The sequence below is a fragment of the Heptranchias perlo genome, unplaced genomic scaffold (genome assembly GCF_035084215.1).
Source record: "Heptranchias perlo isolate sHepPer1 unplaced genomic scaffold, sHepPer1.hap1 HAP1_SCAFFOLD_59, whole genome shotgun sequence".
NCBI lineage: Eukaryota > Metazoa > Chordata > Chondrichthyes > Hexanchiformes > Hexanchidae > Heptranchias > Heptranchias perlo.
Genome location: NW_027139612.1, coordinates 4,055,083 through 4,069,899, shown reverse-complemented (window position 1 = coordinate 4,069,899; position 14,817 = coordinate 4,055,083). Strand labels below are relative to the sequence as shown.

The window sequence follows — 14,817 nt, the reverse complement described above, 5'->3', positions numbered from 1 at the left end:
CCACCGACCCGCTTTGGTTCCATATGGGGGATTAAACAGAGAAATCGGGAGGGGAGGAGACAGTCAGAGTGACAGAGCGGAGAGCGGCCTCTGATCTTCCAGCTCCACCTCCAGTTCTCTCCATCCGACAGTTTCAAACCGTTTATCGATAATAGAACCGAACCTCAGCGCTCCGCACAAACCCTGACAGACCCGGGCTTCATATTCAAGGATTCCCAAAACCCGAAGCTTTCAAATAAGCCCCGTTACAATGAGAAATCGTTAATATTCCTGCCTAAATACAGTCCATTCAATAACAAGTCAACTCGGCTCCTCCATTTCAGTCTGTTTCCCTGTTCTATCTCCCCACACATCCCCTCCCAGACGGGTTCAGCGTTTTACAAACACCTTATTCCAGATTATTTGGAGAATCTCATGTGTTGGGGTTTGAGTTATGACGCGGAGTTTCTCCGTCAGTGTTACCGTCTCACAGAGACTCTCGACCTGAATCTGTGAAAAGATTATGACCATGAACTGGGACTGGAGCCGAAACATCCCCAGTTACAGTGAGGCCCGGCCCGGACATCTCATTCTCTCTATTTTATATCAAACGGTATCCCACTTTCATGTCCAGCAATAGAGAGAGAGAGAGACAGTATCAGTCTTACACTTCCGATCTGTGTCCAAATCACGCTCAATAGCAGTATCCACCTTCATATACAGCACCAGAGAGAGAGAGGGAGGCAGACACTGTGAGAGAGACAGAGAGAGCGGTGAGACACAGTGACAGACAGACGTTAACAGTATTAGTTCCAGACTGACCGGGAAAGTGCCGTTTGATCTAGAAAGATCACGTTGGAGAGACAGAAGATGCAATCTCATCTCTCACTGACATTGTACAAGGGTCAGAAACACTATTAATCCCACACTCAGGGACAGTACAGAGAGGGACAGAAACAATGGGTCACATTTAACCCTCTAATGCCTGTTGTACTATCTGCAGTTTTACAGCTCAGGGCTGTTCGATATTACTCTCAGTGACGTACAGTTTCACTCCGGTTCAATTAATCTGCGACTGTTGCTGCCTGATATTAACCCTACACGGTCCCAGCAAATACACCGACTCCCACTTTCCTCCCATGTTTCTCCAGGATTGGTTTGAGAAATCCTCTCTCAGTCACACATTATAGGGGCCATTAATGAAGAGAATCCATTGGCTGATTTCACAGCCGCTCACTTTATCTCTGAAAGGCACTTCACCATCAAAAGACCCCGAGAGAAACAGCAGGGATGGAAACATCTCGTTTAATAGTTGGAGATTGTAAAGTCAGTCTGGATTCCAGCGTTAGGCACTGGTGGAATCCCATCTGATTCCCATTCTGGTGCCTGTTTCTGAACTGCCTGTGCACCCCATTCCCTCTGACCTTTCCCCCAGCCCCACTTCCTTTGCTCAGACTCGGAAAAATTCCAATTGGGGAAAGTTTCCATCGATTTTTGGATTGGGAATTGTGGGCGCCATTCCCTCAGTGAGCGGAAGAAGATGGTTTAAAACAGCCGGGAATGGAGAGATCACGGCCCCCGGGGGAAGGGAGCAAAGAGCAGCCTCGTTACAGCAGATCATCGCTTCGGGACCGTGTCCGCAGATGGGCTCAGACATCGGCATTGAGTCCGGGGGAAGTTCAGGGGGAGTCCGGGGGCTGTTTGTAAGAGGCGGAGTGGATCAGGAACTGGTCCCGGAACATGGAGTGAGAGGGGGGAAGGGAGAGGTCATTCTCGGACTGTGTGTGTACAGGGTGTGTCCAGGGGAAGGGAGAGAGAATGGGAAGAACCTGCTATTAAAATCATTGCTGCTTTCTCTCCCCAAACCAGGAGTGAATGGTCCTGGTTTAGTTCCAGTCTCACCCTGTTTATTGTGATTGGACAGTGAAGAGTGGAAACAGAGCCGGACAGTAAGGATGTGGGGAGTTATACAAAGAGCATCTATTGCAGGCACCAGGTGAGAAGTGTGAAGGACACATTTTGAACAGCGGCTGTTTGGTTTCCGTTTAACGGTTAGTCCCATGGGAGAGGGGATTAGAAACCTGACCTGTACAAAGGTCCCTGCTACATCGGGTCGTCCCATTCATGGATCGGTGCAGGGGTTGGGCCGTGTCTGGATGTTATTAAATTGTTGTAAAACAGCCCAACACACCTGGTATGCAGAAGCTGAGTGCTGCAGTACTGCAGTGGAGTCAGACACTGACACTGTTTGTATCACTGGATTTCATTTGTGGATATTCAAAATGATCATTAACAGAGATATTAAACTGATCACTTCTGTCTTTTCTACCTCACCTGTTCCTGAGTAACAAGAGATCATTTTCTTTCTCCAGGCAAACCCTTGAACGATCCAGAATAAATGTGATGCTTCCTCCACCCGAGGCAGAAGGAACAGTACAGCCAGCTCCTTCTCACACACAGTAAGTATATTATCACTCACAGAGCACAGAGACACAGACAGGTCATCAGTTCCACAGTCTCAGACAGCAGGAGTAGTCAGTCCCACAATGATCACAATTTCCAGAGACACATTTTCAATCCAACAGTCAAGCAGAGTAGGTGAGGCAGACACTGTTCCATTTCCCCCTAACTCAGTCCCGCTGACAGGTAGATACAAAAATCCCAGTCCAAAATCACACTCTCAGAGTGAAAGGCACTGTGTCAATCTCACAATAGAGCAACATTAGCTACGAATTAAATACCAGATAGAAATCACACATGGTACCCGATTCAAAGGTACAGAATGAATCCCAATAATGTACCCCGAGATTCAAATTGAATACTAGCCCAGAACTCTCACACACATGACTTTAATCCATGGAATATCCATTCGAAATGTGTATCATATGATACAAATTGCACACAAGTCCAAAACTCAGGCAGAGTATCAGATTGAGAAATATTGAAAGATAGTAAACCTGAGAGACAAATTAGATACCTGTTCAGAATGAACTCGTAGAATGAGATTTAAAGATAGAGTATCAATTCTATTAGTGCAGACTGAGATACACATTACATACCAGTCCAAAAATCTCATACAATATTAGACTGAAAGATACGGTATCAATTCCATTTCTACAGACTGATCTACACATTACATACCAATTCAAAAATGTCACCTTATCAGTTTTAAAGATACATTATCATCCACAACAGTACTCACAGAGATACAGATTTAATAGTACTCCAAAAAGCGCACAAATAATCTGGTTAAAACCTCCAGCATCAAATCCGAAAGTATGTCCATATTTACCAATTAAACAAGGAGTAAAACTATTTAAACATTGAGATATAAAAGCTGCAATATTGAACACCATAATTTAATCTGAGAGAATAATTACGTACAGATACAGAATGAATCTCACATTCAGAGACAGTACCAGAGACACACAGACACAGAATGACTCCAACTCTCACAGATGCAGAACGAATCCCAAACTCACATACAGTACAAGAGACTGACAGACACACAGTTAATCCCACACTCACACACAGTGCCAGAGACTGACAGGTACAGTATGAATCCCACACTAACATGCAGTATGAGTAACTGCATATATAGGATGAATTCAACTCCCACATACAGTACTGGAGACTGTATATACAGAATGAATCCCACAATCACATGCAGTATGAGTAACTGCATATATAGGATGAATTCAACTCCCACATACAGTAATTGAGACTGTATATACAGAATGAGTCCCACAGTCACATGGAGTACCAGAGACTGACAGATACCGAAAGAATCCCACACTAACACACAGTTTTATATAAAGAATTAATCACAAACTCTCACACACACTGCTGACAAGATACATAATCAATTCCAAACTCACACACAGTATCAGAGAGTGACAAGATACAGAATGAATCCCACATTCACACACAGTACCAGAGACTGACAGATACAGAATAAATCCCACACTCACACACAGTACCAGAGACTGACAGATACAGAATGAATCCCACACTCACACACAGTACCAGAGACTGACAGATACAGAATGAATCCCACACTCACACACAGTACCAGAGACTGACAGATACAGAATGAATCCCACACTCACACACAGTACCAGAGACTGACAAATACAGAATGAATCCCACACTCACACACAGCACCAGAGTCTGACAGATACAGAATGAATCCCACATTCACACACAGTACCAGAGACTGACAGATACAGAATAAATCCCACACTCACACAGTACCAGAGACTGACAGATACAGAATGAATCCCACACTCACACACAGTACCAGAGACTGACAGATACAGAATGAATCCCACACTCACACACAGTGCCAGAGACTGTCGCAGCATGAAATGGTCCTTATCAAAGTCACAAATGATACCCTATGTGAATACCACCTTGAAAAACTAACCCTCCTCATCCTTCTCAAATACAATATCTCAACGTGCTGTTATGCTGTTAGACTAGTCTCCTCTCTCTGCTCTTATTTGGAATATGTTGCTTTTCTGTCTGACAACACTTGGTATCATCGTATTATGTTAGTCCACAAGAGGAGATCATTCGGCCCATCGTGCCTGTGCTGGGTCAAACACACGTATTCGTTCAAAATTCGTTCAGAGATAGATTGAGTGCTTTGTTATCAGAAAATTGCCTGAACCCCCACAGTCTACAGCTTTCCTCCTCGCTAGCAACCACACGGTCGATTTTGGTGTCACCCGCAAATTTCTTAATCTTGCCCCCAACGTTAAAGTGCAAATCGTTAATGTATACCACAAAAACCAAAGGACCAAGTACCGAGCCCTGCGGCACCTCACTGGAAACAGTCTTCCAGCCGCAAAAAACACCCGTCGACCATTATCCTCTGCTTCCTGGCACTGAGCCAATTTTGGATCCAACAAGCCACATTCCCTTGGATCCGATGGGCTTTTACTTTTTTGACCAATCTGCCATGTGGGAACTTTCCAAAGCCTTGCAAAAATCCATGTTGACGACATCAATTGCGCTACGCTCATCGATCCTCCTTGTCACCTCCTCGAAAAATTCAATCAGGTCAGTCAGACACGACCTCCCCTGAACGCTCAGAATACATTTTTTTTATTCGTTCATGGGGTGTGGGTGTCGCTGGCGAGGCCGGCATTTATTGCCCATCCCTAATTGCCCTTGAGAAGGTGGTGTTGAGCCGCCTCCTTGAACCGCTGCAGTCAGTGTGGTGAAGGTTCTCCCAAAGTGCGACATCGTAACAGACAAAGCACCGGTGGGCGCGCCGGTTGCAGGAGAGCTGGTTGTCGGTGATATCGACGCTTTGAGCGAGACCAGACCGTTTCCATGTTTCCACAAACAATGTCCCATCCTTCATTTCTGGAAAAGTAACACTGATAGTGGTCAATTGCATTTCTGTGACTGCAATATGTAACTTTGGCAAGGTGACACGCTGCTTTAATGTATCTTGCAATAAAAAGCAAAGGACGGTCTCTGTGGCGCAACCGGTTAGAGTGTTCGGCTGTTAACTGAAAAGTTGGTACTTCGACCCCACCCAGGGACGAAAATAAGACCTTTTTCATCCCACTTTCGGATTCATTGCCTCATTCTGATAGCCCTGAAGCCGGTGCAAGGTTTTAATTCCTGATCTGCAGTAACTGGGAGTTCTTTGAATGGCTCTGATTTCTTAATCTCTTTTCAAGTTTTCTAATGTGTGATTTGGCTGCAAGAAAAGACTCTGTGAACAATGTGATCTGAGCATGCCTGATTCGTCATAATTTACAGTGCGGTGGATATCAATAACATGAAAAAACAGTGAAATGTTTGTGTCGGCGCGATGCTCTGGGATTCCCTGCCTGACCATCACCACCGATCCTTCTCTGCAGCCTTCCGAAATACAGCGCAGTGAATGTATCTCTGTGAAATGAGCTCCTGGACAGAAATACGGACATTGTTTGGCTGAGGGGTTATGTCCCTAACACGGACTTTTAGGTATCTGGTTTCCGTAGTGTAGTGGTTATCACGTTCGCCTCACACGCGAAAAGTCCCCAATTCAAAACTGGGCAGAAACATTTTGAAACCTTGTTCCCATTAAAAAAGAGTAAATATTTAACGATTCGAACTGCTGATCAAATGTGAACAAAGTCCATATCTCCCAGACCGATTAATGCAGTCCGCTGGGAGCAGGCGATGAAAGCCAGCGTGACATTGGGGGTGAAGGGTGCTTCCAATACTGTCTCACATCCGGTGGGACCTGGCGGAGATTTGATAAGCCCGATTAATTCAACCAATACATGAAACGGTGTTTGAGAATCATCCATATCGATAATAACATCCAGGGTCCTGTCTTCAGAGTGCCTGGCGCAAACGTCTGACTCCAGATCAAAAGGCTGCGTGTTCACATCACATCGGGGTCAGTGTTTCTTTCACCGCTCACATGAGACTGGATAATTCCCCAATGAAGGTTTTAATTGCTTTTTCACAAAAAAACCAGAAGTTTGGTCCAAACCCTGACTCAGTGCCTACCCAGTGTCAGGGAGGGGAGCGCCTGAGACCCTCATTTATTTCATGCAACAAACTGACACGAATACTGGTATTGATTCAAAATCGACCTGCAGATGGACACACCCAGAAAAAAGACAACCACAGAAACAGACAGCAACTACTTGCATATATATATATATAAATATATAGCGCGTTTAACGTGGTCAGACAATTTCAGCTCGGTGAACTTGCTTCAGCTTTCTGAAATGTACTTGTCCATCCTTCAGACGTCACAGGAAATATATTTTTTGTCTTTCGAAAAAAGACGCGAAAAGCAGAGACATGTTTTGTTTTCAACACGGCTGGTGAAATGGCCGGACTATCATAAATTCGGAGTCGCCTTTGAAACATTTAAAGGAGACTATCTAAAAATCACTGAGTGCAAATTTAAAATCACGGTTACTATTTACTTAGTTCTGAAAGAAATAACAATAAAAACGTCAGTCAGCGCCCGCGGTGAGACGGTGTCGAACTTGTTTGCTGTGAAGTTCACCGCTGGGCTAAAGTTGACCCCGTTTAAAAAACGCGAACCCACTCAATGAACAGGATGAGCTCATAACCAACAGGTCCGTCAACGTCAAACACCTCCTTTCTTGTTCAATAGAGGGAGCAGAGGCGTGTACATCATCAGACGCCAGCAACTTTAAGAAATGGAACAGATAAAGGTACCGATACAAGTTCCAAATCTTTTCAATGGAACGTTATTTCACTTCACTTAAAGTGCCGTGAGGCTGAAAACGGGTCCCAGATGATTTGCGTTCACTCGTGACTTGTTTTCCAGTTTTTGTCCGTCAGGTTTGCAATTCAATTTGTATTGGATATTGAAGGTATTTCAGGATGATTGCACAACATACCATGTGTAAAGCAACCATCTTGATAACTTCAATCATCACACACTCTACATCGACGCTGCAGAGGCCCCAGCACCCCTTTCAATATTGTTTTTCTTAACTCACAGTTTTCAAAAGGAAATTGGATAAACGCTCGGATGGAAACATTTTCTGGTCTATGGGGAAACAGCAGGCGAGTGGGACTAACTGGACAGCTCTTTCAGAGAGCTGGCACAGGCACGATGGGCCGAATGGTATCCGAATGGTGCTGTCTTATTCTATGATTCTATTAACAGATCAATTTTCGCCTTTCACTGAGCCTCCCTGAATGGAGGACAGTAATCGTGTCCCTGTGAAATGAGCTCCTGAACAGTAATACGGAAATTAGCGTGGCTGAGCGGTTTGAAACTCTGGCCAGGCAGCTAACAGGAAATTTCCTCTCTAAGTTTGATTAGTTTATCAATTATCTCCCCCCTTCGATCTTCAATGTCTTTACATACTTTTTGATCTCTTCTTCGACTGTCATTCCCGCAATACTCGTCTCTCTGGTAAATACTGAAATAAAGTGATTATTTAATATTTCTGTATCCCTGAGTGGCCCTATTCCTATCCTAAATTTGCTTTGGCTGTTGATGTGTCGAGAATACTTTGCTTTTTTGATATTCCTTGTTGCCTTTCTAATAGTTGTTTAGACTTCTTACCCCGTCTTTTCACATTCCCCTCTCTCCTTTATTGTCCAGTGTGTGCCTTTTTCTTTAGTTTCAATTTTACCCTGATTTCTTTATTCATCCCTGGTGTGTCATTTCTGGCCAGTTTGTTCTTGCTTTTTCGTGGGATATATTTCTCCTGGACTCTATCGATCACCGTTTTAAATGTTTCCCACTGCTGTTCTATTTCTTTGTCCAGGTCATTCATATGTCAAACATTTCACCGTTGGAAACTTCTCAAGTCACATATGCATGACAAAGCCAGTTGCTTTTGTGGGAGGAGCAAATCAACTGGGCAGAAAAATCAGCTGCAGCCCAATCCACAAAGAAAATACTTCCACGTTTTCGTAAAAATAAGGAATGTCAGAAGTGGGATTCGAACCCACGCCTCCAGAAGAGACTGCGACCTGAACGCAGCGCCTTCGACCGCTCGGCCATCCTGACGACGGACAGCATCTTTCATTCTGCATCATTTCTGCACTGTTGATCAGTGAAAGCAGCATAAAAGTTAAAAATGGCACTCGCCCAACGTGGTGCTCAAACCCACTACCCTGAGAGTTTTTAAAGAAAAGGGGGAACAGTCACTGTCTGTATCTCTTGCTGCACTTGAAACAACACATTCCAAGTACGAGCAGAGAGAGGACACCATTCAGTTGCTCATTGTGTTGAACCAGTTTCTGTAGTGGAGCGGTTATCACGTTTGCTTTATACGCAAAAAGTCCCTGGTTCGATCCCGGGTGGAAACATTATTTTGGAAATTGTTCTCCATGAACATCCAGATCGAATTTCTTCTCGTGCCAAAAAGGGAGACAATGGCCGCTCCCTTCTTCTTTCGAAGCTGCATTTTTCACTTCATTAAACAGATAAATTTGAGTGAGAGAAAACTGATTCTCAATGACGCTCATTTCAAGTTTTATTCCCTTCAAATCTGGAAGGCTTTGAACAGAGTGGCTTTTGAAAGGAGTTCGTTGGGTGGGATCGACCAACTTTTTCCGCAGGTGGGAGACGAGGGAACCGAATCAATCACATACCAAGTTCTCCTGAATTATAAGTTGCAACGGGAAACCGACCAACAAAAGCCCTTTCATTGACCGTGGAGGTTCAGACAATTTTCTGATAACAAAGCGCTCAATCTATTTCTCTTGTCTGTTTCCCGATGTTTCCGGATACTGTCTGCATCTCTGCCCTGTGTTTATCTCACTATGTGTCCACCTGCAGGGTGGTTTTTGAACTAAAACGTGTGTTTGTCTTCCGTTTGATGCATAAAATAAATGAGGTCATCAGGTGCTTCCCTCTCTGACACTGGGGAACCAGAGGCAGACTTCAGAGCAGGGTTCTGTTCATTGTGAAGACGCAAAGAAAATATGAATTGCAGAATTATACAAACCAGCTCCAAGGGAAAAAACTGTGACCTCACCGTGATTTGAACACGCAACCTTCTGACCTGGAGTCAGACAGGCTACCGTTGTCAACGAGGCCTGAGTGCTGCAATAGGTGTTTGTTTCTATCAACATTTGTCAAGCACCGCTTTATAGCTAACAGATTGGGTTAGCTTTCAAATGCCCGCTCACTCCCACCGGATGTCAGGCAGCATCAGAAGTGTCCTTCACCTGTCAGCGGCAGCATGGCGCTCGCTTCCATCGCCTGCTGTCAGCGGACTGCAGCAAATCCAATTACATTCATCCTGCACCCAGAATTATCACATCACAGGAAACAGATGTGGGAAACTGCTCAAGATACATAACAGGAGGGAAAACTTCTGAAAAACACTTAGACTTTCGGTGTTTAGACTTCGATTAGAACTGCAAAAAAGAACGTGTGAAAATATAAACTGTGGGTGTGATGTTGATATATGTAGGAAACTGCTCAAAATACATAACAGGACGGGAAACGTCTGAAAAACACGTGGACTTTCGATGTTTGGACTTTGGCTGGAACTGCAAAAAAGAACGTGTGAAAATATAAACTACGGGTGTGATGTTTATATATAAAGTGAATGTTTGTTCACGGATTTGTCCCGTTACTGTGGTAACTATGGGTTGTTAATCCATCAACAATAACTTCCACTTGATTCTAGCCCGAGTGGTTACAAAATAGCAAGTTTAAGAGATTGACTTACAACAGAGTTGCACCACAGCTGTCTTCAACATTACATTCAACAGTATTATTATTGTAATACAACTGTCTACAGATTACATTAATGACAAGCAATCAACACAACCTGACCTGTCTGCGAATCCAGATATATCAGACCTGACCTTTGGAGACAGCCTGTGGCAATGGACTTCTGACTGTCCCCTATTGAGAGTTCTAACATTTGAGAAGGGAGCATGCCCTATCTTTATACGATTCGGCTGCATTGTTCTGTACGTAAGCACCACTGATCTTAACTCATGGTCGTAAACCATCCCACTTTGCTGACTCTCAGAAACCACCAAAGATTATTTAATGTCTTAGTGTTTATTTAGCCTTTCTCTGTCATCAGGTTTTAGATGCTGATACTAGGTTAGCACAACCTGGAGTTCAGGTGTCCAGGACACCCAAGTTGCTCTGGACATCAACATTTAATAGTTTCTCACCATTTCAAAAATGTTCTTTTTTTCTGTTCTTCCTACCAAAGTGAATAACCTCACATTTCCCCACATTATACAACATCTGCCACCGTCTTGCCCACACACTGAACCTGTCTATATCCCTTTGCAGACTCTTTGTGTCCGCCTCACAGCTTACTTTCCCATCTAGCTTTGAATCATCAGCAAACTTGGATATATCACACTCGATCCCTTCATCAAGTCATTAAAAGTCTTCCATAGGCTTATAAATAGTAAACGGGTCGTAAGCGGAGGGATAAGCCCGATGAGGGACCAAAAGGGAGATCTTCGCATGAAGGCATATGGCATGGCTGAGGTACTAAATGAGTATTTTGCACCTGTCTTTACAGAGGAAGAAAGTGCTGCCTAAATCACTGTAAAAGGGGAGGTAGTTGGGATTCTGGATGGGGTGAAAATTGATCAAGAGGAGATACTAGAAAGGCTGGCTGTACTTAAAGTCACCTGGTCCGAATGGGATGCATCCTCGGTTGCTGAGGGAAGTAAGGGTTTAAATTGCAGAGGTCCTGGCCATAATCTTTCAATCCTCCTTTGACACAAGTTTTGGTGCCAGAGAACTGGAGAATTGCAGATGTTCCACCCTTGTTCAAAAAAGAGTGTAAGGATAAACGCAGCAACTACTGGCCAGTCAGTTTAACCACGTTGGTGGGAAGCTTTTAGAAATGATAATCTGGGACAAAATTAATAGTCATTTGGACAAGTGTGGATTGATAATAGAAAGCCACTGTGGATTTGTTAAAGGCAAATCATGATTTAGTTTTGTGATGAGTTAACAGAGAGGGCTGATGAGGGCAATGTGGTTGATGTTGTGTATATGGCCATTCAAAAGGCGTTTGATAAAGTGCCACAAAATAGGCTTGTCAAAAGGGGCGATAGTGGCTGCTTCTTTATTCTTTAAAAGCGCTTTCTTTTATTTCACTCAACAGATAACTTTGAGTGAGCGAAAACTGATCCACAGTGACGCTTATTTCAAGTTTATACCCTTTTAATCTGAAAGGATATATTGTCCTTGGAAGGAGTGCAGCACAGATTCACCAGATTGTTACCAGGGTTAAGGAGTTAAATTATGAGAAGATGTTATATAAACTCGGCTTAACGTCACACAAGTCACACTGCAAAAAGTTTTCATTTTTGATACATACATTAATATCCTGCACTTGGATATACAGGGTATAATTTCAAAGTTTGCAGATGACACGAAACTCTGGAATGTAGCAAACAATGTGGTGGATAGTATCAGATTTCAGGAGGACATCGACTGCCTGGTGAAATGGACTTTATTAATAGAGGCATGGATACAAAAGAAACAAAGTTATGCTGAACGTTTATCAAACTTTGGTTGGGCTGCAGCTGGAGTATTGTGTTCACTTTTGGGCACCGCACTTTAGGAAAAATGTCAAGGCCTTGGAGAGGGTGCAGAGGAGATTTACTAGAATGGCAACAGGGATGAGGGACTTCAGTTATGTGGCGAGAATGGAGAAGCTGGGATGATCCCCTTAGAGCAGAGATGGTTAAGGGGAGATTTGATAGAGGTATTCAAAATTATGAAAAGTTTTGAGAGAGCAAACAAGGAGAAACTGTTTCAAGTCTCTGAGATGATTCTTTTAATTACCATTAATAAACCCACAACTTTCTGTTTCGCACTGAACGAAATGCTAACAAGTTTGCCGAGTGACTGTCGAAACTAGGCTCACTTTTCTGACTTTCATCCCTTCTCATTTTACGCACTTTATTTTAGGAGTCTGCTTAAAAGTGTTCAGTGGTGATGAGACCAGGAATCTGGTGCAGCCGTTGTTGAATGTGAAAGGATTGCAGCCCAATTCACACGAGAGAAAGCTCGCGCCTGGAAGTTTGTGAGGAGCAAGTTCCAGCAAATTGTTTCTGACCCGGGATTAAACCGGGAGTTTTTCGTGTGTGACGCCATTACACCACGAAAAATTTATTTAGTCTAGCCCAGGTCAGATGGAAGTGTAAAGGGAGAAAGTGAACTGCTGACTCCCACTTCTGGGGGATATCACAAAGAGCTTCATAGAGGGGTAATCAAAAACATAGAATTATAGAAACACAGGCGACCATTCGGCCCATCGTGCCTGTGCCAGTTCTTTGAACTAAATGGTGCAATTTTAAAGGGGCTGCAGAAATAGAGAGACCTGGGGGTATACGTACATAAATCTTTGAAGGTGGCAGGACAACTTGAATAGATTATAAAAAAAAGTATTCGGAATCGTTGACTTTATTCATGGAAGCCTAGAGTACAAAAGCAAGGAACTTATGCTAAACCTTTATAAATCACTTGTTAGGCCCAGCTGGCCACCACACAATTCTGCCCACCACACTTTAGAATGGATGTCAAGGCCTTGGAGAGGGTGCAGAGGTGATTTACTGGAATGGTGCCAGGGATGAGGGAATTCAGTGAGGTGGAGAGACGGGAGAATCTGGGGTTGTTCTCCTTCGAGCAAAGAAGGCTAATGGGAGATTTAACAGAGGTGTTCAAAATCATGAAAGGTTTTGAAAGAATAAAAAAGGATAAACTATTTCCAGTGCCAGAAAGGAGGTGACCAGAGGACACAGATTTAAGGTAATTGGCAACAGGGGTGAGATGAGGAGAATTGTTTAACGCAGCGAGTTGCCATGATCTGGAATGCACTGCCTGAAAGGGTGGTGGAAACAGATTCAATAATAATATTCAAAGGGGAACAGGATAAATACTTGAAGGGGAAAATTTTGCAGGGCTATGGAGAAAGGGAAGGGGAGTGGGTCTAATTGGATAGCTCTTTCAAAGAGTTGGCACAGGCACGATGTGCCGAATGGTCTCCTTCTGTGATGTTTCCATGCTGTGATTCTATGTTATGGAGGATTTTCTGATCCAGTGGATATTCGGGGCAGAGGACCAAGTGGGGATTGAGCTCGACGGCAAGTGTATACAGTTCGTTCAAAGGACTGAAGCCGATGGTTTCATTCTTCCCGTCGTTTAGCAGCAGGAAATTACTCGGCCATGCAGGCGACTTTTGTCTTCATTCATGGGATGTGGGTGTCAATGGCAAGGTCAGCATTTATTGCACATCCCTAATTGATCTTGAGAAGGTGCTGGTGAGCCACCTTCGTGAACTGTACCTTTCATTGACCGTGTCATTGACATTTTGTGGATAGAGAGAAACTATTTCCGCTGTTTGGGGATTCTTGGACGAGGGGGCACAGTCCAAAAATTAGAGCCAGATCTTTCAGGAGTGAGATTAGAAAACACTTGTACACACAAAGGATGGAAGAAGTTTGGGACTCTCTTCCCCGAACTGCAATTGATATTTGCTTAATTTCTAATTTTAAATCTGAGATCGATAGCTTTTTGCCAACCGAAGGTATGAAGGGATATGGGCTGTTCTATCGTTCTCTCTATAGTTGTTGCCTTGTGTTTAAAGCATATTTTCGTTTAAAGCTCGGTTTAGAGTTGAGCCGCTTGGCGTCAAAACTTGCAGTGGATCGAGACCGGATTGCTTATTGCAGGAAAAGCAAATCAACTGGGCCGAAAAATCAACCGCAGCTCAAGCAACAAATAAAATAGGAGTCAAAATAACTGATGTGAGAAGTGGGATTCGAACCCACGCCTCCGAAAGAGACTGCGACCTGAACGCAGCGCCTTAGACCGCTCTGCCATCCTGACTGATAAATTATTTCTTCACTCGCCACCCTTTGCACATTGAGACCCCCCAGAGAAAGTTTCACTCACTCCAGTCCTTGGTAAGATAAATGCTGCTGGAAAGGCTCGGTGAGCGGGATGCCACCTCCCCGGGTTTTCCTGAGCCTATTGTACTTTATTCCTATTTAATCACGGGAATATCCGCAATCGGGAGCTAAAAAGAATTAAAAGCTGAATCACAGAGAAAGCGAAATCCATATTACACCTGATAAACCAACTAACAGAGCTCCCTGGTGGTCTAGTGGTTAGGATTCGGCGCTCTCACCGCCGCGGCCCGGGTTCGATTCCCGGTCAGGGAAGTAACTTTTGAACACTTGTCGCATGAACGAACTCAAAGTCTGTGGGAAGAAAAAAAACAACCATTGTTTTCATCACCATTAATTAACCGATAACGTTATTTTCCAGAATGAAAGGCTACTGAGGGAAGTTGGAAAACTTTAATAATTTCTTTTGTGCGATGA

The 14,817-nt window shown here is 43.7% G+C and overlaps 4 non-coding genes across 4 annotated transcripts; 2 read left to right on the top strand and 2 right to left on the bottom strand.

Moving 5' to 3' along the window:
• Positions 1-8,414: 8,414 nt before the first annotated feature.
• On the bottom strand, positions 8,415-8,497 carry trnal-cag (transfer RNA leucine (anticodon CAG)). Its single transcript has one exon. It is a non-coding gene; the product is annotated as a tRNA-Leu (tRNA).
• A 229-nt stretch (positions 8,498-8,726) lies between these two features.
• trnai-uau (transfer RNA isoleucine (anticodon UAU)) lies at positions 8,727-8,799 on the top strand. The gene has a single exon. It is a non-coding gene; the product is annotated as a tRNA-Ile (tRNA).
• A 5,438-nt stretch (positions 8,800-14,237) lies between these two features.
• On the bottom strand, positions 14,238-14,320 carry trnal-cag (transfer RNA leucine (anticodon CAG)). Its single transcript has one exon. It is a non-coding gene; the product is annotated as a tRNA-Leu (tRNA).
• A 263-nt stretch (positions 14,321-14,583) lies between these two features.
• Positions 14,584-14,655, top strand: trnae-cuc (transfer RNA glutamic acid (anticodon CUC)). The gene has a single exon. It is a non-coding gene; the product is annotated as a tRNA-Glu (tRNA).
• The last annotated feature ends 162 nt before the right edge of the window (positions 14,656-14,817 follow it).